The following is a 24185-nucleotide window of genomic DNA, read 5'->3' as shown; positions in this document are numbered from 1 at the left end:
GTTTGTATCTTTGGGGTAAAGACCCAGTAGTGCAATTGCTCGGTCATAGAGTAGCTCTATTTTTAACTTTTTGCAGACCCTCCACACTATTCTCTAAAATGACTACAGGAATTTACATTCCCAGCGCAACAGTGTAACATTCAACAGTATAAAACGATTCCTCTTGCAACCCACGGAATGGGAGAAGATACTCGCAAATGAGAGTACAGACAAAAGGCTGATATCTAAGATCTATAAATAACTCCTCAAACTCAACACACACAAAACAGATAATCATGTCAAAAAATGGGCAGAAAATATGAACAGACACTTCTCCAATGAAGACATACAAATGGCTAACAGACACGTGAAGAAATGTTCATCATCACTAGCCATCAGGGAGATTCAAATCAAAACCACACTGAGATATCACCTTACACCAGTTAGAATGACCAAAATTAAAAAGACGGTAAGTAACGTGTGTTGGAGAGGATGTGGAGAAAGGGGAACCCTCTTACACTGTTGGTAGGAATGCAAGTTGGTGCAGCCACTTTGGAAAACAGTGTGAAGATTCCTTAAGAAATTAAAAATAGAGTGTAATTGCACTACTGGATATATACCCCAAATATGCAGATATAGTGAAAAGAAGGGCCATCTGTACCCCAATGTTCATAGCAGCAATGACCACAGTTGCCAAACTCTGGAAAGAACCAAGATGCCCTTCAACAGATGAATGGATAAGGAAGATGTGGTCTGCATATGCTATCATCAGAAAAAATATATATCTTTTATATATATATAAATAATATATATATTTTATATATATATTGAAGAAGATATTTGCAAATGGGCTAGTATTTTATATATATATCTATATATATATATATATATATATATATATAAATGGATAAGGAAGATGTGGTCCATATATGCTATCATCAGAAAGAAAAAATATATATATATTTTTTTCTGATATATATATAAATATATTTATATATATATATTTATTTATATATATATTTTTCTGATGAAAAAATATATATTTTTATATATATAAATAATATATATTTTTTCTGATGATAGCATATATGCTATCTGATGATAGCATATATATATATATATATATATATATACATATGTGCCATATATACTCCATCAGAAAGGATGAATATACAACTTTTGTATCAACATGGATGGGACTGGAAGAGATTATGCTGAGTGAAATAAGTCAAGCAGAGAGAGTCAATTATCATATGGTTTCACTTATTTGTGGAGCATAAGAAATAATATGGAGGACATAGGGAGATGGAGAGAAGGGAGTTGGGGTAAATTGGAGGGGGAGATGAACCATGAGAGACTATGGACTCTGACAAACAATCTGAGGGTTTTGAAGGGGCAGGGGGTGGGAGGTTGGGGGAGCCTGGCGGTGGGTGTTATGGAGGGCACGTATTGCATAGAACACTGGGTGTGGTACATAAACAATGAATTCTGGTAAACTGAAAAGAAATTTTTAAAAATATATGAATAAATAAAAAAAATTTTAAAAAGGGGGGTTCTTCTTCTTCCACAACTTCTCCAACATTTGTTGTTTCTTGCCTTGTCAATTTTTTCCATTCTAACAGGTATAAGATCGTGTCTCAATGTGGTTTTGATTTGAATTTCCCTGATGGCTAATGAAGATAAATATTTTTTCATGTGTCTGTTAGCCATTCGTATGTCTTCTTTGGGAGGATAAATAACTAGTAGTGCAATTGCTGGGCCATAGGGTCACTCAATTTTTAACTGCTTCAGGATCCTCCATACTGTTTTCCAGAGTGGGTATACTAGTTTGAAACCCCATTAGCAGTGTGAGAGGGTTCCCCTTTATCCACACCCTTGCCAACATCTGTTGTTTCCTGCGTTGTTAATTTAAGCCATTCTGACTAGTGTAGGATGGCATCTCATTGTGGTTTTGATTTGTATTTCCTTGATGCCAGGTGATGTTGAACACATTTCCATGTGCCTGTTGGCCATTTGTATGTCTTCTTCTTCTTTCTATTTCTGGACTAGATTATTTATTTTTTGGGTGTTGAGTTTGACAAGTTCTTTATGGACTTTGGATACTAGCCCATTTGCAAATATCTTCTTCATAGATAGCTTTATCTCAACTAGTATAATAACTGGTACCTTCACTTTCACTGAAATCATTTGTTTTTGCTATGTGGTACAGCTCCCAACAATCTATAAGGTAGAGATCTCCTTTGCCCCTAATACAGACATTACCTGCCAACTAAACCTGAGGCTTTAGTATTCCTTACAATCTCTCCTTGATAAGGAGGAGAATTTCCAGCAAAGGATCCCTAATTTAATCAAGATACCCAAATATCTGTGAACTACCTCTAATGCTGACATTGAGAGAATAAAAAATCCAGAATGTGTAAAAATTCAGATAGACATAAACATAAACATATTCATATCTGTTAAAATATTCATATCTGTTAAAATCTGAAGCCACACAGACACCTTCACTAATAGTGGAAGACCTAATTGCCCATGGGCTAATCATTCCCTGTGCCAGTCCCTGTAACATACCAATCTTGCCAGTCCATAAACCTTGTGGGTAGAGGTGAATATTTGTTGAAGACTTGAGAGCTATTAACCCAACAGTTATTCCCAGGGAGCCTAACTGGCTCAATTGGTAGAGCATACAACTCTTGATCTCATGGCCATGAGTTTAAGCCACATGTCGAGTGTAGAGCTTATTTAGAAAAGAAAAAAAAATTTCTAGTTCCCATTTCACAAACCTTAACACCCTTTTGCCACAAGTTCTTCCAGACTTAAAATGATTCACCAATGTAAACCTATGTTCTATCCTCTTCAGCATTTCTGTAGACCTCAACAGCCAATACTTGTTTGTCTTTATTGAGAATAATCAGCAATATACCTGAGCGGTAATGCCTCAAGTATTCACTGAGGCCCCTTCTTATTTCTCTGAAGGGCTCCACCAAGATTTAAATCTCTTCCAGTTCCCTAGGAAATCAACTTTTCTGTGGTATGTAGACCACCCCCTGCTATGCTCAATTACCAAAGAAACATCCATACAAGATTACATTTATCTGCTGCAAATAGTTAGCTGAGATAGGACATGACATCTCTAAAGAGAAATTACAACTATTTTTGGACAGATTGTTTACCTGAGTCATAATTTAAGTGCTGTAGAAATTCAATTATCTCCAAAAAAGGTTTTTAAGATTATTCAGGAATTCTCCAGGCCCACCATTAGCAATAGCCTTGTGGATTTCTACCCCTGGCTAGATATTATAAACTCTGGATTCCTGACTTTTCTCTGTCAACTTCCACACTGTATGAACATCTTGAATATGCAGTTCCCCTGGATATCAGCCCTTTGTCTGTAGTGTTAGTTGCGAATATCTTCTCTCATTCCGTGGGTTACCTCTTTGTTTTGTTGACTGTTTCCTTAATTGTGCAGAAGCTTTGATCTTGATGAAGTCCAAAAGTTCGTTTTTGCTTTTGTTTCCTTTGCCTTTGGACATGTCTTGAAAAAAGTTTCTGTGGCTGATGTCAAAGATGTTACTGCCTATGTTCTTCTCCAGGATTTTGATGGATTCCTGCCTCATGTTGAGGCCTTTCACCCATTTTTAGTTTATCTTTGTATATGGGGTAAAAGAATGGTCAAGTTTCATTCTTCTGTAGATAGCTGTCCAATTTTCCCAGCACCATTTATTGAAGAGACTGTCTTTTTTCAACTGGATATTTTTTCCTGCTTTGTCAAAGGTTATTTGTCAAAGATTATTATTATTTGACAAAGAGTTATAGGTCCATATCTGTCTCTCTACTCTGTTCCACTGGCCTATGTGTCTGTTTTTATGCCAGTACCATGCTGCCTTGATGATCAAAGCTTTGTAAAATAGTTTGAACTCAGGCAACGTGATGCCACCAGTTTTGTTTTTTCTTTTTCAACATTTTCTTAGCAATTCGGGGTCTCTTCTGGTACCATACAAATTTAGGATTGTTTGTTCCAGCACTTTGAAAAATGCCAGTGGCACTGGGTGTGATGCATAAGCAATGAATCTTGGAACACTGAAAAAAATGAAATAAAGTTTAAACATCAAAAATAATAAATAAACAAATAAATAAGTAATAAGTAATTAAATAAATAAATGAAAATGCAGTACCCAGAACCCCATCCTTGGGAAGATAAACACGAGCAAGCCATTATAAGATTTAAAAATAAGCACTACGAGAACTGCCTCTCCTAAAGCTACCTAAGTCTTCAAAGTCTTTCACCTTATTGTGCAGGAGAGAGAAATCAAGGCGTGGGAATGCTCATATGAGAGGATGCTGATAAGAATAGATCTATTACCCAATTCAAATTGGCAATGAAGAAGTCAAACGCTCTCTCTTCGCAGATGACATGATTCTTTATATGGAAAACCCAAAAGACTCCACCCCCAAACTACTAGAACTCATGCAGCAATTCAGCAACGTGGCAGGATACAAAGTCAATGTACAGAAATCAGTGGCTTTCTTATACACTAACAATGAAAATACAGAAAGGGAAATTAGAGAATCGATTCCATTTACTACAGCACCAAGAACCATAAGATACCTGGGAATCAACCTAACCAAAGCGGTAAAGGATCTGTACTCGAGGAACTACAGAACACTCACGAAAGAAACTGAAGAAGACACAAAAAGATGGAAGACCATTCCATGCTCTTGGATTAGAAGAATAAACATTGTTAAAATGTCTATACTGCGTAGAGCAATCTATACTTTTAATGCCATTCCGATCAAAATTCCACTGGTATGTTTCAAAGAGCTGGAGCAAATAATCCAAAAATTTGTATGGAATCAGAAAAGACCCCGAATCACTAAGGAAATGTTGAAAAACAAAAACAAAACTGGGGCATCACATTCCCTGATTTCAAGCTGTACTACAAAGCTGTGGTCACCAAGACAGCATGGTACTGGCATAAAAACAGACACATAGACCAGTGGAACAAAGTAGAGAGCCCACATATGGACCCTCAACTCGATGGTCATTAATCTTCGACAAAACAGGAAAAAACATACAGTGGAAAAAAGACAGTCTCTTCAAGAAATGATGCTGGGAAAACTGGACAACTATATGCAGAAGAATGAAACTCGACCATTCTCTTACACCGTACACAAAGATAAACTCAAAATGGATAAAAGACCTCAATGTGAGACAGGAATCCATCAGAATCCTAGAGGAGAACATAGGCAGTAATCTCTTCGATATCAGCCACAGCAACTTCTTTCAAGATATGTCTCCAAAGGCAAAGGAAACAAAAGCGAAAATAAACTTTTGGGACTTCATCAAAATCAAAGGCTTCTGCACAGCAAAGGAAACAGTCAAGAAAACAAAGAGGCAACCCACGGAATGGGAGAAGATATTTGCAAATGACAGTACAGACAAAAGGTTGATATCCAGGATCTATAAAGAACTCCTCAAATTCAACACACACAAAACAGACAATCATATCAAAAAATGGGCAGAAGATATGAACAGACACTTCTCCAATGAAGACATACAAATGGCTATCAGACACATGAAAAAATGTTCATCATCAGGAGCCATCAGGGAGATTCAAATTAAAACCACATTGAGATATCACCTTACACCAGTTAGAATGGCCCAAATTAGCAAGACAGGAAACAACATGTGTTGGAGGGGATGTGGAGAAAGGGGAACCCTCTTCCACTTTTGGTGGGAATGCAAGTTGGTGCAGCCTCTTTGGAGAACAGTGTGGAGATTCCTCAAGAAATTAAAAATAGAACTTCCATATGACCCTGCCATTGCACTCCTGGGTATTTACCCCAAAGATACAGATGTTGTGAAAAGAAGGGCCATCTGTACCCCAAGTTTATAGCAGCAATGTCCACGGTCGCCAAACTCTGGAAAGAACCAAGATGCCCTTCAACGGACGAATGGATAAGGAAGATGTGGTCCATATACACTATGGACCATCAGAAAGGACGAATACCCAACTTTTGTAGCAACATGGATGGGACTGGAAGAGATTATGCTGAGTGAAATAAGTCAAGCAGAGAGAGTCAGTTATCATATGGTTTCACTTATTTGTGGAGCATAACAAAAAGCATGGAGGACATAGGGAGTTAGAGAGAAGGGGGTTGGGGTAAATTGGAAGGGGAGGTGAATCATGAGAGACTATGGACTCTGAAAAACAATCTGAGGGGTTTGAAGTGGCGGGGGGGTGGGAGGTTGAGGTACCAGGTGGTGGGTATTATAGAGGGCACAGATTGCATGGAGCACTGGGTGTGGTGAAAAAATAATAATACTGTTATGCTGAAAATAAATAAATTTTTAAAAAATTAAAAAAAAAAGAACTTAGTAAACTCAGCATCCAAAGAACAAATAATCCAATCAAGAAATGGGCAGAGGACATGAACAGACATTTCTGCAAAGAAGACATCCAGGTGGCCAACAGACACATGAAAAAGTGCTCCACATCACTCAGCATCAGGGAGATACAAATCAAAACCACAGCAAGATACCACCTCACACCAGTCAGAATGCCTAAAATTAACAGGTCAGGAAATGACAGCTGCTGGTGAGGATGGGGAGAAAGGGGAAGAACTCTCTACACTGTTGGTGGGAATGCAAGTTGGTGCAGCCACTCTGGAAAACAGCATGGAGGTTCCTCAAAAAGTTGAAAATAGAGCTACCCTACGAGCCAGGAATCACACTACTGGGTATTTACCCTAAAGGTAGAAATGTAGTGATCCGAAGGGGCACGTGCACCCGAATGTTTATAGCAGCAAAGTCTACACTAGCCAAACTGTGGAAAGAACCTAGATGTCCATCAACAGATGAATGGATAAAGAAGATGTGGTGTATATATATACAACGGGATACTATGCAGCCATCAAAAGAAATGAAATCTTGCCATTTGCGATGACGCGTATGGAACTAGAGGGTACTATGCTTCGCGAAATAAGTCAGTCGGAGAAAGACAACTATCATATGATCTCCCTGATATGAGGAAGTGGAGATACAATGTGGGGGGTTTGGGAGGTAGAAAAAGAATAAATGAAAGAAGATGGGATTGGGAGGGAGACAAACCATAAGAGACGCTTAATCTCACAAAAGAAACTGAGGGTTGCCGGGAGGAGTGGGGTAGGGAGAGGGTGGTGGGGTTATGGACATTGGGGAGGGTATGTGCTATGGTGATTGCTGTGAAGTGTGTAAACCTGGCGATTCACAGAACCTGTACCCCTGGGCCTAATAATGCATTATATATTAATAATATAAATAAATAAATAAATAAATAATTTAAATAAAACAAAAAGCAGGAAAGAAAGAAAGTGACACCTTTCTCTGATTTATTTGACCCTGATTGGTTTGGTCTTGAGGACCATGATGACTCCAAAGTGTACTCCAGACATTGGCAATCATTCTACCTATAGTGATCATCGCAGTCCCCCTTTTGCACTCTGTTCACGCAAAAGCTTTAAATGCATGCTCTCATCCTCTAACCACCAAGGGGATAATCTCCCTAATATGATAATGTTGGAGAGGCTACAAAGAGAATAACCAGTTTAAAGAATGTGAACCTGGCATCGTGGCCTATGATTACCACACAGAGATCCAGCAAAAACTGTGAGTAGTCTAGAACAGTAGCTGGGAGTAGCGCTAATGCCTTAAATTTTGGTTCATGTCTCTCAATTAGGCTGAGAGTCTGATTTAAATGGTAATTGTTAAAGACAAGACAAGAACACCAATAGGGAGTTGCTTATGCTACGCCCCACATCATCAAAATGAGACTTAACATACTTAGAGTTTTGGTGACTTACTTACATTTTAGTCTCCCAGACATGGATTCTAAAACCAGTCTGTTAAAGAACAAAATTCAAGTTTTGAATATCTTACTGGCTTTATTCAGTGAATCATTAATCAGGCAGCACCCAGTCTAGCAGGGAGAAAGAAGCTTCAGAGAGTTATACAAGATAATACATTTTATAGACAGAAGGGAGCAAAAACAAGGATGTTACACTAGACAAAAAGGTAGGTTGGTTATTACAAGGCTACTTTTTTTATAGGGGATGGTAGGGGTTTTTATCAGGCACAATACCTAATTAATGCTGATCAGGAAAATCCTGATTGACTGATTTAAGATTCCATTTCTGGGAAAGCTGAAACTGTAACTAGGTTCCAGTGTGGTGACATGAGGTGGAAGAAGAAAGGGGGCCAGGGAAGGGTTGACCACTCTGACTCCATCTTGCAACAGCCACTGTTTTGTGGAGTCCTTAGAAGAGATGTTTCTTGGCATCATGATAAGCATCTTGAGGCATACACACCTGAAAAGTGGGAAAAAGGGCATTGGGCACGTGACTGCTCTAGGAAAGACCCCTCACGAGCTAGACCATAGCCATGGGAGCCAAGACCCACTCCCATCCTATCCACACAGGATTCGGACTAGGGGGGACCGGGTTCGGTTCCCCTCCCCAAGCCCAGGGTAACCCTCTGAGTGGAGGGGAACCCCATACAGTTCTTGGTTGACACGGGAGCTCAACACTCAGTGTTAACCAAAGCGTACGGAAAGATTTCGGAGAGATCCTCCCGGGTCCAGGGAGCCACCGGCACTAGAAGATACCCCTGGACCACCCAAGGGACAGTTAACTTGGGTACAGGGGAGGTAACCCATTCCTTCTTGGTCATTCCTGACAACCCCTGCCCCTTACTAGGAAGAGACTTACTCACTAAAATGGGAGCACACATTTACTTCCAACCCGAGTCGCCCGGTGGTCCCACAGTGACTGACTCATGGAACTTGCCATTAACAATACTCACAGTGCGTTTGGAAGATGAGCATCTGCTCCACCAAACTGCACTCCCTCGAGAGCAGGATATCGAGTACTGGCTACGCCGGTTCCCGGAAGCCTGGGCCGAAACAGGGGGCATAGGGCTGGCAAAACACCGACTGGCCCTCTTTATAGAGCTCAAACCTGAGGCCGACCCCATCCGGGTCAAACAATACCCCCTATCTGCGGAGGCTAAGTTGGGTATCACCCCCCACATCCATCGCCTCCTGGACTCTGGGGTATTACTCCCCTGTCACTCTGCTTGGAACACTCCCCTGCTGCCAGTGTGTAAGCCCAACAGCAGGGATTACCGGCCAGTGCAAGACTTGAGGGAAGTTAACAAATGGGTTATGGACATACATCCCACTGTCCCCAACCCTTACACGCTCCTCAGTGCCCTGAGGCCAAACAAGAAGTGGTATACCGTTCTCGACCTGAAGGATGCTTTTTTCAGTATACCCTTAGCACCCACAAGCCAGGAACTCTTCTCATTCGAATGGACAGACCCTGAGCGAGGCATAAATGGGCAGTTGACATGGACGCGTCTCCCGCAGGGATTCAAGAACTCGCCCACCCTGTTTGATGAGGCCCTCCACGAGGATCTAAGTGAGTACAGAAATCAGAATCCCGATATAACGGGTACACGGTAGTGTACCTAGGGTACTTGCTGAAAGGAGGACAAGATGGCTCACTGATGCCCGCAAGGACACTGTGCTCCGCATCCCCCGACCTACCTCACCACGCCAGGTAAGAGAGTTCCTGGGGACGGCAGGATACTGCCCACCAGGGATACCAGGCTTCGCCGAGATGGCCAAGCCTCTGTACGCAGCTTCCAGAAACCAGCAGGATTTTGAATGGACGGAGGAGGCACAACAAGCCTTCCAGCAGATAAAAAAGGCCCTCCTCTCTGCCCCAGCTCTGGGTCTACCAGACATTTCTAAACTGTTCCACCTGTTTGTGGATGAGCATAATGGGGTGGCTAAGGCAGTACTGACTCAAAGTCTAGGCCCCTAGCCTAGACCCATAGCATACCTTTCAAAGAAATTAGACCCCATGGCAGCTGGGTGGCCCCCTTGCCTGCAGATGATAGCAGCCACTGCCCTAATGGTAAAGGACACCGATAAGCTGTCCATGGGTCAAGAATTACATGTGACCACCCCGCATGCTATTGAAAGCGTCCTTAAACAACCTCCGGACCGATGGATGAGTAATGCTCGCTTGGTCCATTACCAAGGACTGCTACTGAATCCCTTAAGAATAACCTACACTTCCCCTCGGGCCCTAAACCCTGCATCCCTGTTACCTGACCTGGACTTGGATGCACCCCTCCATGACTGCGCCGACATATTGGCCCAGACTTTTGGGCTACGAGAAGACCTGCAGGACTACCCCCTGATGGATGCCGAAGTTGTCTGGTTCACTGATGGCAGCAGCTTCGTTCACCAAGGACAAAGGTACGCAGGGGCCGCGGTGACGTCTGAAACAGAGGTTATTTGGGCAGAGGCATTACCTCCGGGCACCTCAGCACAAAGAGTTGAGTTAATCACCCTGACTCAGGCCCTAAAGTTGGGGCAGGGCCTCCGGATGACTGTGTACATGGACAGTCGATATGCGTTTGCCACAGCCCACATCCATGGAGCAATTTACAGAGAAAGGGGGTTACTCACCGCCAAGGGGAAAGATTAAAAACAGGGACGAAATTTTGGCCCTACTAACGGCCATCTGAGCCCCCAAGAAACTGGCCATAGTACACTGCCCCGGCCACCAGAAACCAAACAATCTGGTTTCCCGGGGAAACAACCTTGCTGACCAGACTGCTCGCCAGATAGCCCACAGGACCATTCCAGTGTTGCCTATACAGCTGCCTGACCCAGGGCCCCGAGAACTGCCACCTCACCCCAAGTACTCTGGAGAGGACATCGCCTGGATGTGCAAACTCCCAATGACAGATCCAGGATGGTTGGTGACGGGATGCCAAGGATAACATCATCCTCCCCGAGGCCTTGGGGCAGACAGTCTTGGAGCGAATTCATCACACAACCCACTTGGGTTCTAAAAGACTTCAGGATCTTATAAGGCAATCCAAGCTACTCATCAAAGATATCACCAGGAAGACAGAGAAGATTACCTCAAGCTGTACAGCCTGCCGTTTCCAGAATGCTCACCCACATCCCGCTGCAGCCGGATCCCGAGAAAGGGGGACCCTGCCAGGAGCCTACTGGGAAATAGACTTTACAGAGGTAAAGCCTGGAAAATATGGCTATAAGTATTTACTGGTGTTCATAGATACCTTTTCAAGTTGGACTGAGGCTTTCCCAACCAAGCACGAAACAGCACAGGTTGTAACAAAGAAACTACTCGAGGACATCCTGCCCAGGTATGGCTTTCCTATTGTGATAGGATCAGATAACTGGCCAGCCTTTGTTTCTAAGATAAGTCAGGGACTGGCTTCCATACTTGGGGTTAATTGGAAATTGCATTGTGCATATAGACCCCAGAGCTCAGGACAGGTAGAGAGAATGAATAGAACCTTAAAAGGGACCCTTGCTAAATTGACCATGGAGACTGGCGCTAACTGGGTGGCTCTACTCCCCTACGCTCTGTATCGGGTATGCAATACCCCATAGAAGCTGGGGCTCACACCCTATGAGATCATGTATGGCAGGCCTCCTCCTGTCATTCCCAAACTCAAAACCGATCTCATAGAGTTGGACCAGGATAACTCCCTCTTGTTTTCCCTCTAAGCCCTGCAGCAGGTCCACAAAAGGATTTGGCCTAAACTGAAGGACTTGTATAAGACAGAGCCACTGCCTGCACCCCACCAGCTTCGTCCGGGGAACTGGGTCCTCGTCAAGTGACATTGGCCTGAGACCCTCCAGCCCAGGTGGAAAGGACCTTACCAGATCATCCTGGCCACCCCCACAGCCATCAAAGTAGACAACATAGCCACCTGGGTCCACCATGCTCACGTCAAACCAGTCGACCCCCTGTCAGATCTCATCGGGGAGCCTGACCAGGATGTCAGTTGGACAGTGGACCGCAGTAAGGACAATCCTCTAAAACTAACCCTGCACAGAAAACCTGACCCCCCGCTTCCTCAATAATTAATATGAAACTCTCTCTCTCTGTCCTGCTGCTTACATTCCTGCCATGGTGCGGGACCTCCAGTGCTCACATGCCACTTAACCTAACATGGATAGTCTACAATGTGGCTAACGGAGAGATTCTAAACTCTACCAGTAAAATTGCTCCCCGGGGGACATGGTTTCCCTCCCTAACCTTTGACTTAGCTAAACTCCTCCACCTAATCTGGGACGAAAACTTCAAAAGCAAACATCACTTTTACGTCTGTCCTGGCCATCCACCAAAGAGAGCAAGGCAATGTGGGGGAGACTCTAACTTTTATTGCTCGTCATGGAGCTGTGTCTCCACAGGGCACACTTAGTGGACCCCACCATACAAACAAGACCTCATAACAGTCAAAAGGCTACCCACTACCAAGCGGTGCTCCAAAAATTTTGGTAGAGGTATCGAAGGAATGTATAATCCAGTAATCATTTCCTTCACTCCCCTAGGACAGAAAGACACCAGATGGAGCTCTGGAATGCTATTCTGGGGGCTAAGACTTTTTGAAAAGACTAGATTGGGCCCCAAAGATCCCGGAGCTCTATTTGGAATTAGACTCTTCATTGCCCCCCTTGAGCCTCCGGTAGCCATAGGACCCAATCCAGTTCTCGCCTTGCCTCCCCAGAGACCAAGGCCAAGGCCAGCACCACTTACCCACACACATGGCCCAACCAACCCTCCCAAGCCCCGAAAAGCTGCCTGTAGTAGTAACGGGCCCTAGGCCAAAAGACACCCCCACCCGCCTAACCCAACTAGTTCAGTATGCCTTTCAAGTCCTAAACTATACTAATCCTAGTGCCACAGAGTCCTGCTGGTTGTGTTATGAAACATCACCCCCCTTTTATGAGGGCTTGGCCACTTCTGGAAGTTATAATAGCTCCAGTTCACCTTCTGTGTGTCGTTGGTCTAACTCCAACCATCGCCTAACTATAATGGCCATAAGCAGACAAGGGACTTGTATAGGACAGGTCCCACCAGAACATTCCCACATCTGCAACCAGACTATAGCCATAAATGACACAGAAAAATATCTAATATCACCCCAAAATACCTGGTAGGCCTGTGCCTCTGGACTTACCCCATGCATCCATCTGTCAGCACTGAACCGAACTAAAGACTATTGTGTTCTGGTGCATCTTGTACCTCGCCTAATCTACCACCCCGATGAGGACGTGATTTCATACTGGGAGGGAGGACCACACAGGGTTAAGAGAGAAGCCGTAAGCTTGACTCTTGCACTCATCCTGGGGCTATGACTAGGAACTGCCGGGGTAGCCACTGGAACCTCAGCCTTAATCTCACAACAACACCACTATCAGGGCCTGCGAGAAGCCATAGATGCAGATATACAGGAGCTAGAATTATCCATCTCAAAGTTGCAAGAGTCAATCAGCTCGTTAGCTGAAGTAGTCCTACAAAACAGACGGGGGTTAGATCTCCTACTCCTCCAACAGGGGGGCCTCTGTGCTGCCCTTAAGGAGGAATGTTGTTTCTATGTTGATCACTCAGAAGTAGTCAAAGATTCTATGGCTAAGGTGAGAGAAGGGTTGGCAAAGTGGAAAAAGGAGCGAGAGGCAACAAAGGGCTTATTCCAATCCTGGTTTGCCTCGTCCCCTTGGTTAACGACCTTAATCTCTTCCTTGCTGGGACCCATCTGTATCTTACTCCTCCTGTTAACTTTTGGACCATGCATTTTAAACCACCTGGTAACTTTTGCCAATCAAAGCCTCCAGACAAACTCTGCAAACTCTGGTCTTAAGACAGCAATACCAGCCCCTAGACTTACATGACAACGACTGCACTCATGCCCACGGAGGATCCAAGATTGGCTCCTCAGGTCCTTGAGAGAGGAGGAGATGAAAGGCCTGCACAAACCTCACCAAACCCGAAACTTGTTTACGCCCGAAAGAGTTATCAACCAGCTACTTCTGCTTCTGTAAAAGTGCTTGCTCAATGCACGGGCTAACTAGCTACTTTTGCTTCTGTTCAAATGCTTGCTTAATGCGCATGCCGGCTCTCAACACCAATCAACCAACACCAGGTATGATTTTTTAACTTGTTTGTACCCCACCCCAAAACTTGTTTGTACCTGCTTATAAAAACCCTGCACTTACTCTGCTCGGGACCTCTCAGCGTCACCAGCAACGAGTGCCCGGAGGTCCGGATTCGAACTCGCAATAAACGACCCTTGCTGTTTGGCTTTGACTTGCGTCTCTGGTGGTCTTTTAAGGTGGGCGTACAACGCATCCGGCATTACACCCCCTGAGCTCATTCGGGGCTGTGAGATTTTGGAGTACATGAGCCCCCTCGCAGCCCCGGGTTTTTTAATAAACACTCCTCAATTTGGCCTGCTGAATATGGTGTCCGTCTGTGTATAACTCGCTGCTCAGAATATAACATAAGGAAAGTCACATTGCAATAACCAGTCTACTATATAAGTCCACCCTTGTATAGTGCTTCCAGCTCCTTTCTTTCTGTCAGCTAGACTGGATGCTGCCCTATTGGTGAACTCTTGAATAAAAGCCAATGAGATCTTTAAAATGTACTCAGTTGAATTTTGTTCAGAAGAAAATCCCCCGAAGCCACGGGAAGGTACCGTTTTTGTGCCCCTGTGGTCGGAAATCAGCAAGTACCCCTAGATACAATGAGTGGCCCCCTTAACAACTCTCCCTTTGGCCAGAACCAGTCAGCTAGAACTTAGTGCCTCCCTATTTTGACCTCTAGTTTTGGATCCTGTTCTTGGGGGGCGCGGGGGTGGGGAGGAGAAGGCCTGGAGGGCAGCGAGGCACACACTTGCAAGGGATGTGGTCAAAATGGGCAAGGCCCGTAGAGCTCTGGAGCCTGTCAGGGCATTGGATTGACGAGTGGAGGGCAGGGGCCCGGGCGCGGGTGTGTGTGTGTGTGGGGGGAGTGTTGGGGACCAGCCAGGCGCTCACAGGCTGGCGGGTATTGCACCGGCGCCAGGGAGAAGCCGAGACGCTGGCCCTCCCGACTTCCTAGAGAGGCTGCGGAGGACCCGGGCGGCGGCGCGCGTGCGCGCCCCGGGCTGACGGAGAGACCGGCGCGGGGCGACAGGCCGTGGCCCGGTGGTGTGGTCGCAGGACGAGCTGGCGGGGGCCTGGGGAGTCGGTGAGCGGCCGGGCGGGGCGCTGGGGCGTCGGGGTCGGCTGGCTGGCGCAGGGTTCTGGAGGGCGGCGGGGGTGTTTGGCCCCTCCCGGTCTGAGAGTAGGGGGGCGGGAGGCGGCTGAGGCCGGGCCTGGAGGCTGCGCCCGGGGCGGGTGGTTTAGCCGGGAAGCCGCTGCCCGCCTCGGGGAGGCGCGTATCTGGAAGTGCTTTGCAGCCCGGGGCAGAGAGTTGGGAGTAATGGCTTCTGCGCTTTATTCTTTCTCCCAATTACGCGAACAAAGCTACTCATTATGGACAATTAGGTGACGCGGGTGAGTGCCAGAAAAGTAAGAGTAACCGCAGTCCGCAAATAGTTTCGTCTGGATGCTTCTTGACAGTATAAATTTGTTCACAATTATGGAAACTCATATACATAAATATATGTTTGTTTGTTTATTACGAAATTGGATCATACCATTGCTTTTAAAAACTTCTTTTAGTATTCTTGTGATACAGTAATGCTGTGATAAGATATGCATATTATTTACCGTAGGCTACAATAAAATTTACCATTTTAACCATTTTAAAGTGTGGCATCATTCAGTGGCATTAAGCACAGTCATACTCTTGCCTCTTGAAAATTCCGGCGGAATGCATTTGTTCACTTGGTGGTCAGAATTGGTGTCAGCATTATGGCATCACTAAGACATATTTCTGACTGTGATGGATAGAAAACATTTTGTTTGCAGTTTATTTTCCTTAGCACACTTTGCATTAAGCTGTGTTACATAAAGCGCAACAAGTGACGTTTGTGAAGAAAAATAGCAGTCTTGTTTATTAGGGTGATTGTCTCTTTTCAGAATGAAAAGTGAAGTGTCCGAGAGGGAGGTTTTTATTTTTGTAATACAGGTTTTTTTTTTTTTACAGATTTTATTTTAATAAAGGGGAATTTTTAAACAGAAGGTACAGCTCTAACTTAAAACTACTGTACTGTCTCTGACTTGCATAGGCCTCGGAAATCAGAGAATGGTCTCCTTCTAGGTTAAAAGTGGTGGCCAGGAGAGAACAGCATCCTCTTTCAAACTCTTTGTAGTTCAAGAGTGAAAATTTGCAGGGAGATGTCAGCAAGTGGCTTTAGTTGTAATTTGAGGAATGAATTTCAGAGGACTTGGCGTCTGTTGGCACGTGTCTGTATCTCTGGGTATACTGAGAGTCTGGTGAATAAGGGTGCTCTTACATGTCATGTTAATGCTGGAGAAAGGCAGACAAAGTTTGGTTAAAAACCGTAATCCTTCCTGTGGGTGGTAATGATCAGAATGTTTTCCTTCCCAGATCTTAAAACTTTTAGCCTCCTTTCTTGTTTTATTAAACTGCATTGCTCTGGACACTGTAACATACCTCTTAACATATCTACACTTCATTGGCTGTCCTCCTGTGAGCTCTGGAAGGCGGTATCATTATTATTATTATTATTTTGTATCATTCACCACAGAGACCTTAGTGCCTGGGGCATAGTAGGTGCTCAATAGATATTGTTAAGTTAATAAAAGAATGACTGTAAATTGGAGACAAGAATGACAGTATTTGGTATCTTTGATTGCCAAGTTAATTTTAAGCTAAGAAAAAAAGTAAATCAGAGAAAAACGGTAACACACTTCCTCAATTCAAAAAACTTTTTTCTTTTGAGTAATTGTAGATTTACAGGGGGTTGCAGAAGTTGTAGAGTTCCCTTATAGTCTTCGCTCAGTTTGCCTAAAGTTAAAGTTAACCACAGAACAGTCATCAAACTTAAGAATTTCACGGTGGCGCAGTACTGTTAATTAAACTGCTGACTTTAATATTTAGAGGTCATCAGCTTCTCACTAGTGACCTTTTTCTGTTCCGGGATCCAGTCTAGAATCCCTCGTTGCGTTTAGTAGTCATGTCTCCAAGTTTTCCTTTAGTATGTGACGGTCTCTCCATCTTTCCCTGTTCTTCGTGACCTCGATGCTTTTGAAGTATGTTGTGCTGGTATTTTTAGAATGCTCCTCACTTTGGTTTTGTCAGGCATTTTCTCCTGCTTCGATTGGATGGTGTCGATATGTCTTATTACTGTTGATATTAATTTTGATCTAGTGGTGTCTGCCACTGTAAAGATACTGTCTTTCCCTCTGTAACTAGCAATTATACTTTGAGACCTTGCATAACAATATCCTGTTTCTCCTTAAGTTTCACCTACTAATTAGCCTTCCTGGTGGATCTTATTAGTGTGATGGTCTAAAGGTGACTTTCATTTCTGTTATTCTCCCTACAGTTATTAATTGGAATACTTTCTGAGGAAGAGTTGTGCCTTGTTTCCCTTTGTTTTATTTATTCAGTTAGTTATATCAGTGTGTGATGTTGGGTATGTATTCTTTGAGCTCTGATGCAGTGCTGATATTATTTTGTTACTTGAATTATTCTAGCCTTGGCCATTGGGCGCTCTTTGCAGTTGGCTCCTGTTTCCCCTTGAAGTGCCCACATCCATTTTGGTGACTTTCCCTGACTTTCTGGCACCACAGAATGCTTGTGTTGTATCTTTCCCTCCCCAGCCCTGAAGACCACCACTTCTCCAGGGAGCCCTAGTTCCGTTTACTGGAGAAAGGTATGGAGAAACCAAGTTTGGGACACGAGGTTTGAGTTCATTTCTTAATTGATGGATTTGTTTAATATAACATTCCAGTTATGTACTGGAAGCAGTTTTTCTTGTTTCCTTACCAGTGTATAAAATAAAGCATATGTACCCTGACACTGGTAGGAAAAACACAAGAGTAAGAGATTTTAAAAGAAAACAAAATCACATTGTGTATGAGTTGAAGAAAGGGAGGGAAGGAGGAAGGAAAGAAAGAATGAAAAGAGAAGAAGGGAAAAAAAGAATGCCCCTGGAAAATGCCCCGATAATTGCTTGGGATTTTCCTTGTGCTTTACAAAGCCATTTTCACTGTAGGATTGAGACTGGGATTAAGGTATGAAGCTCTGGGAGAATAGGCCTGATCAGTCCAGGTTTCCTCCTGGGTTTGGGATGAGTGAAGTTTTCCTTCTGTTCTCAAAAGCTAGTTGGGACATGGAGAAACCCTGAGGCATTAGGATACCTGAATTTAACCTTGTGGGATCAGCTCACTGGCCTCCTATGTCCTTAACTGTGCTCTGGGTCTTTCATCCAGAGTCCAAAAGGGTCTTCTCCATGTTCAAGGTTGTAGAAGCTGGCCTAATCCTTTCTTTGGTCAAAGGCCTGGAATCCTTTGCCAAATTCCTGGCGTTTGCCCTCAGTTTCCTGTCTGTCAGTCTTCTCATCACCACTGTCCAGATACTTCACCTACCTCTTTAGACATTTCTATGACAGCTGCTTCAGAAAAGGTCTGCTTGGAGGCTTAAAATTGGTGCTTATTGTGCTGTGGGTCTCCATTTCCTGAGATAGGTCATGCCGTTTATATTTTCTGGTGGTTGCATATCTCCCCGCAGAATCACTGTTCCCCACCTCATACCTGGAAACCAACTGCTGGAGATATTCTGTTTGTATAGATCCAGATTCTCATCTTACTTCTCAGGCTTATTTCAGGCTTATTTGGTGGGTGGTCAGAGTCTTGTTGATACCCAGCTCAATTCAGGGTTCTGGTTGAAATAGGGTCCCTTACTCCTCCTCTATCTTTTCTTACCTATATTTACCTTTTCTAATAACAGTTTTATAGTTTTAGCTAGTATCTTTAGGTCTACATTTAATTAATTAATTTACTTAAAATCAATTTAATTAACATTTAGTATATTATTATTTTCAAGGGTAGAATTTAATTATCCATCAGCGCATATAACGTCCAGTGTACATTACATCAAGTGCTTTCCTTAACTTCCATCACCCATTTACACTATCCTCCACCTAAATCCCCTCAAGCAACCCTCAGTTTGTGTCCTATAGTTAAGAATGCTTATGGTTTGCCTCCCTCTCTGATTTTGTCTTACTTTACTTTTCCTTCCCTTCCCTTCCATTCATCTGTATTGTTTCTTAAATTCCACATATGAGTGCTCTCATGTGGTATTTGTCTTTCCCTGACTGACCTACTTTGCTTAGCATAAAACCCTCTAGGTCTATTTACATCGTTGGCAGATGGCAAGATTTCATTTTTTTTTTTTTTTTTAAAGATTTTATTTATTTATTTGACAGAGAGAAATCACAAGTAGATGGAGAGGCAGGCAGAGAGAGAGAGAGAGGGAAGCGGGCTCCCTGCCGAGCAGAGAGCCCGATGCGGGACTCGATCCCAGGACCCTGAGATCACGACCTGAGCCGAAGGCAGCGGCTTAACCCACTGAGCCACCCAGGCGCCCCAAGATTTCATTTTTTTTGATGGCTGAGTAATAATCATTATATTTATACTACCTCTTCTCTATCCATTCATCAGTTCTTCAGTAGGTCTGCAGTTAATTTTGAATTAATTTTTATATATTGCATTATTTAGGGGTCCAACTTCATTCCTATTTATGTAAACTTTGTTATCGCAGCACCATTTGTGGAAAAAACTATTCTTTCCCCCTTAAGTGGTCTTGGCATCCTTGTCAAAAATAAATTGAGGGCGGCTGGGTGGCTCAGTGGGTTAAGCCACTGCCTTCGGCTCAGGTCATGATCTCAGGGTCCTGGGATCGAGTCCCGCATCAGGCTCTCTGCTCAGCAGGGAGCCTGCTTCCCTCTCTCTTTCTCTGCTTGCTTCTCTGTCTACTTGTGATCTCTGTCAAATAAACAAATAAAATCTTAAAAAAAATAAATAAAAAATAAAAATAAATTGAGCATAGATATATGGGTTTATTTGGGGACTCTTAATTCTATTTAGTTGATCTCTATGTCTGCCCTTATGCCCGCACCACACTTTCTTGATGACTGCTGCTTTATGAATTAAGTTTTGAAATTAAGAGTGTGTCTTCCAGTTTATTCTTTTTCAAGATCTTGTTGGCTATGCTGGGCCTCTTCAGTTTCCATATGTTAGGATTGGTTTTTCAATTTCTGTAAAGAAGCCAGACGGGATTTTAATAGGGTTTGTATTGAATCTTCATATAATTTGGGAGTACTGTCATTTGACAATATTTTGTTTTCTGATCCCTGGACAGAGGATCTTTCCATTTACTTAAATCCTTAATTTCTTCTAGCAATGTAGTTTTCAGGGTATAAGTTTTGTTTTTCCTCTGAAAATCATTTGTAAGTATTTTATTTTTTTATGAGATTATAAATATAAGTATATATTATTTCTTAATTTTATATTTGATTTGTTCATTTCTGCTATAGAAATACTATTAACTTTTGCAAACTGATCTTATATCCTCCAATCTTGCTGAACTCTTCTATTAGTTCTAATAGCTTTTAGTGGAGTACTTTTGATTTCCTATATATGTATCATGTCATTTGCAAATAGAAATATTTCCATTTCTTTTCCTTTCCCATATGGGTTCTCTTTTCAAAGATTAATTCTACTGTAATTAACCTACACTGTTATATTAACTTCAGGTGTACAGTACAGTTAGTGAACAGTTCTGTATGTTACTTAGTGCTCATCAGGATAAGTGTACACTTAATCCCCTTCACCTGTTTTACTCTTCCCTCCACCCATCTCTACTCTGGTAACCATCAGTTTTCTCTTTAAGAGTGTGGTTTTTTGGTCTCTTTTTTTCTTTACTCATTTGTTTTTTATTTTCTGAAATTCCACATGAGTGAAATCATGTGATACTTGTCTCTTTCTGACTGATTTATTTCACTTAACATTATACTCTCTAGATCCATTCATGTTGTTGCAAATGAGAGTAATATTTTACTGTATACATGCGTGTGTATATATGTATACACACACACACACACTCTCCACATCTTTATCCATTCATCTACTTGGATTGCTTCCCCAATTTGGTTATTGTAAGTAACAGTGCAATAAACATAGAGGTGCACATATTTCTTTGAATTAGTGTTTTTGTATTCTTTGGATAAATACCCAGTAGTGAAATTAACTATATTATATGGTAATTCTATTTTTAATCTTTTGAGAAACCTCCAAACTGTTTTCCAGAGTGACTGCACCAGATTGCATTCCTACCAATAGTACATGAGGGTACCTTCTTCTCCACATCCTGGCCAACAGTTGTTATTTCTTGTGTTTTTTATTTTAGCCATTCTGACAAATGTGAGGTAATATCTCATGTGGTAATGATTTGCATTTCCCTGAAGATAAGTTATGTTGAGCCTCTTTTCATGTCTGCTGGGCATCTGGATATCTTTTTCAGAAAAATGTCTGTTCATGCCTTCTGCCCATTTTCAAGTTGGATTATTTTCTTTTCTTTTGGTATTGAGTTTTATTAGATCTTAATATATTTTGGATACTAACGCTTTATCAGATATGTCATTTGCAAATATTTTTTCCCGTTCAGTAGGTTTCTTTTAGTTTTGTTAATTTTTTCCTTTACTGTGCAGAAACCTTTTATTTGATGTGATACCAACAGTTTATTTTTGCTTTTGCTCCCCTGCCTCAGGAGACCCATGTAGAAAAATGTTGCTACAGCCAATTTCAGAGAATTATCCCCTGTGCTGTCTCATGGGATTTTTGTTTCAGGTCTCACATTTAGGTGCTCAGTCCACTTTGAGTTTATTTTTGTATATGATGTAAGAAAGTGGTCCAGTTTCAGTCTTTTGTGTGTGGCTCTCACAGTTTTCCCAGCACCATTTGTTGGAGAAACTACTTCCTATTGCATATTCTTGCCTCCTTTATCAAAGATCAATTGACCATATAATCATGAGATTATTTCTAGGTTTTCTGTTGTGTTCCATTGGTCTTTGTTTTATGTGTGATTCCAACTATTTTGATTACTACAGTTTTGTAGTATAACTTGAAATCTGGGATTCTGATGCCTTCAGTGTGTTCTTTTTCAAGGTTGCTTTGGCTATTTAGGGTCTTTTGTGGTTCTGTACAAATTTTTAGGATTGTTCTGGTTCTGTGAAAAATGCTTTTGTATTTTGGTAAGAACTATATTAAGTATGTAAGTTACTTGGGGTAGTATCCACATTTTAATAAAATTTGTTCTCCCAATCCATGAGCATGGAATATCTTTCTAGTTATATTATCTTCAGTTTCTTTCATTGGTGTTTTATAGTTTTCAAAGTACAGGTCTTTCATCTCTCTGGTTAAGTGTATTCCTAGATATGTTATTGTATTTGGTGCAATTGTGAATAGGATTAATAGGATTCTTTCCTTTTTTTTTTTTTTTTAAAGATTTATTTATGTTAGAGGGAGAGAAAGAGCGCACAAATGGGAGGAGCAAAGGTAGAGAAAGAGAGATTTCAGACAGACTCCATGCTGATTGGGGAGCCCCATGTAGGGCTAGATCTTACGACTCTGAGATCACAACCTGACCTGAATCCAAGAGTTGGATGCCCAACCGATTGTGCCATCCAGGCAACCTGACATTGTTTTCTTAATTTCTCTGTGTGTTGCTTCATTATTAGTGTATAAATATGCAGTGGATTTTTCTGTATAGTGATCTTGTGTCCTGCAACCTTACTGAATTCATCTATTAATTCTGGTAGTTTTTTTTTCTTTTTTTTAATCTTTAGGGTTTTTTTAAATATATAATATCATGTCATTCACAAATAGTGAAAATTTTACTTCATTCTTACTGATGGATTTTTTTTTTTTGGTCTGATTATTTTGGCTAGGATTTGTAGTACTATGTTGAATTAAAGTGGTAAGAGGGGACATCTTTTTCCTACTCTTAGGTAGAAAGCTCTCAGTTTTTCTTCATTTATGTTAGCTGTGGGTTTTTCATATATGACCTTTATTATGTTGAGGTATGTTCCCTTTACACCTACTTTGTTGTGGTGTGGTTTTTGTTTTTGTTTTTTTTTTTCTGAATGGATGTTATACTTCGTCACTTTTTCTGCATCTTTTGAAATGATCATATGGTTTTTGTTTTTTCTCTTGTTGATGTGATGTATCACACTGATTTGTGACTAATGAATCACACTTGAATAAATTCCACTTGTTCATGGTGAATGATTATTTTAATACGTTGTTGGAATTAGTTTGCTAGTATTTTATTGAGGACTTGTGTATCTCTGTTCATCAGGGATACTGGCCTGTAGTTCTCTTTTTTTAATGGTGTATTTATTTGGTTTTGGTATCAGGGAAATGCTGGTCTCACAGAATAAATTTGGAAACTTTCCTTCCTTTTCCATTTTTTGGGAATAGTTTGAAAAGAATAGATATGAACTCTTCTCTAAATGTTGGTAGAATTCCCCCTCTGAAGCCATCTGGTCCTGGACTTTTGTTTGTTGGGAGTTTTTTGATTACTGAACAATTTCATTTCTGGTAATTTGTCTGCTTAAATTTTCTATTTCTTCCTGATTCAGTTTTGAGAGGTTACATATTTCTAGAAAATTATCCATTTCTCTATGTTGTTCAATTTGTTGGGATATAATTTTTGTTTTATAAACCTTTGTAATTTTGTGGTGGTGTTTCTCCCCTTTCATTTCTGTGTTTGTTTGAGTCCTCTCTCTTACAGTAAGTCTGACAAAAGGTTTATCAATTTTGTTGATCTTTTCAAAGAATGAGATCTTTGTTTTATTGATCTGTTCTGTTTCTTTCCTTCCTCCTTCCTTACTTCTTATGGATTTTCTCTAATCTTTACTTTTTTAGCTCCTTTAAGTATAAGGTTAATTTTTTTTGTCTGAGATTTTTCTCTATTGTTGAGGTGGGCTTGTATTACTGTTAACTTCCCTCTTGGAAAAGCTTTTGCTGCATCCCAAAGATTCTGTACTGTTGTGTTTTCATTTCCGTTTTCCTCCATGAATTTTTTTAATTTCTTTTTTGATTTCTTGGTTAATCTATTAATTATTTATTCACCTGTTATTTCCATGTATTTGTGTTCTTTTCAGTTTTTCTTGTATATAACTTCTAGTTTCGTAGCATTGTGGTCAGAAAATTACATGGTATAACTTGGATCTTTTGGAATTTGTTGAAACTTGTTTTGTGACCTAACATTTGATCTGTTCTGGAGAATGTTCCATGTGTACCTGAAAAGAATGCATAATCTGCTGTTTTAGGTTGGAATATTCTGAATATATCTTGAGATCCATGTGGTCT

The 24185-nt window shown here is 41.7% G+C and overlaps 1 protein-coding gene and 1 long non-coding RNA gene across 4 annotated transcripts in view; one reads left to right on the top strand and one right to left on the bottom strand.

Moving 5' to 3' along the window:
• Positions 1-7903: 7903 nt before the first annotated feature.
• Positions 7904-13844, bottom strand: LOC116600749. The gene is made up of 3 exons (XR_004289790.1): positions 13742-13844; positions 10138-10306; positions 7904-8325 (listed from the first exon to the last, which is right to left on the bottom strand). It is a non-coding gene; the product is annotated as an uncharacterized LOC116600749 (long non-coding RNA).
• A 1110-nt stretch (positions 13845-14954) lies between these two features.
• The window catches only part of ZNF445 (zinc finger protein 445), a 39586-nt gene continuing 30355 nt past the window's right edge, over positions 14955-24185 (top strand). For all 3 annotated transcript variants that reach the window (XM_032309547.1, XM_032309629.1, XM_032309475.1), the window contains exon 1: positions 14955-15084. The gene's annotated coding sequence lies outside the window, so the exon portion shown is untranslated. The remainder of the gene's footprint in view (positions 15085-24185) is intronic.

This window comes from Mustela erminea, chromosome 1 (assembly GCF_009829155.1).
Source record: "Mustela erminea isolate mMusErm1 chromosome 1, mMusErm1.Pri, whole genome shotgun sequence".
Lineage (NCBI taxonomy): Eukaryota > Metazoa > Chordata > Mammalia > Carnivora > Mustelidae > Mustela > Mustela erminea.
Note: the sequence above shows the minus strand (reverse complement) of the source record. Positions and strands in the feature narration are given on the sequence as shown.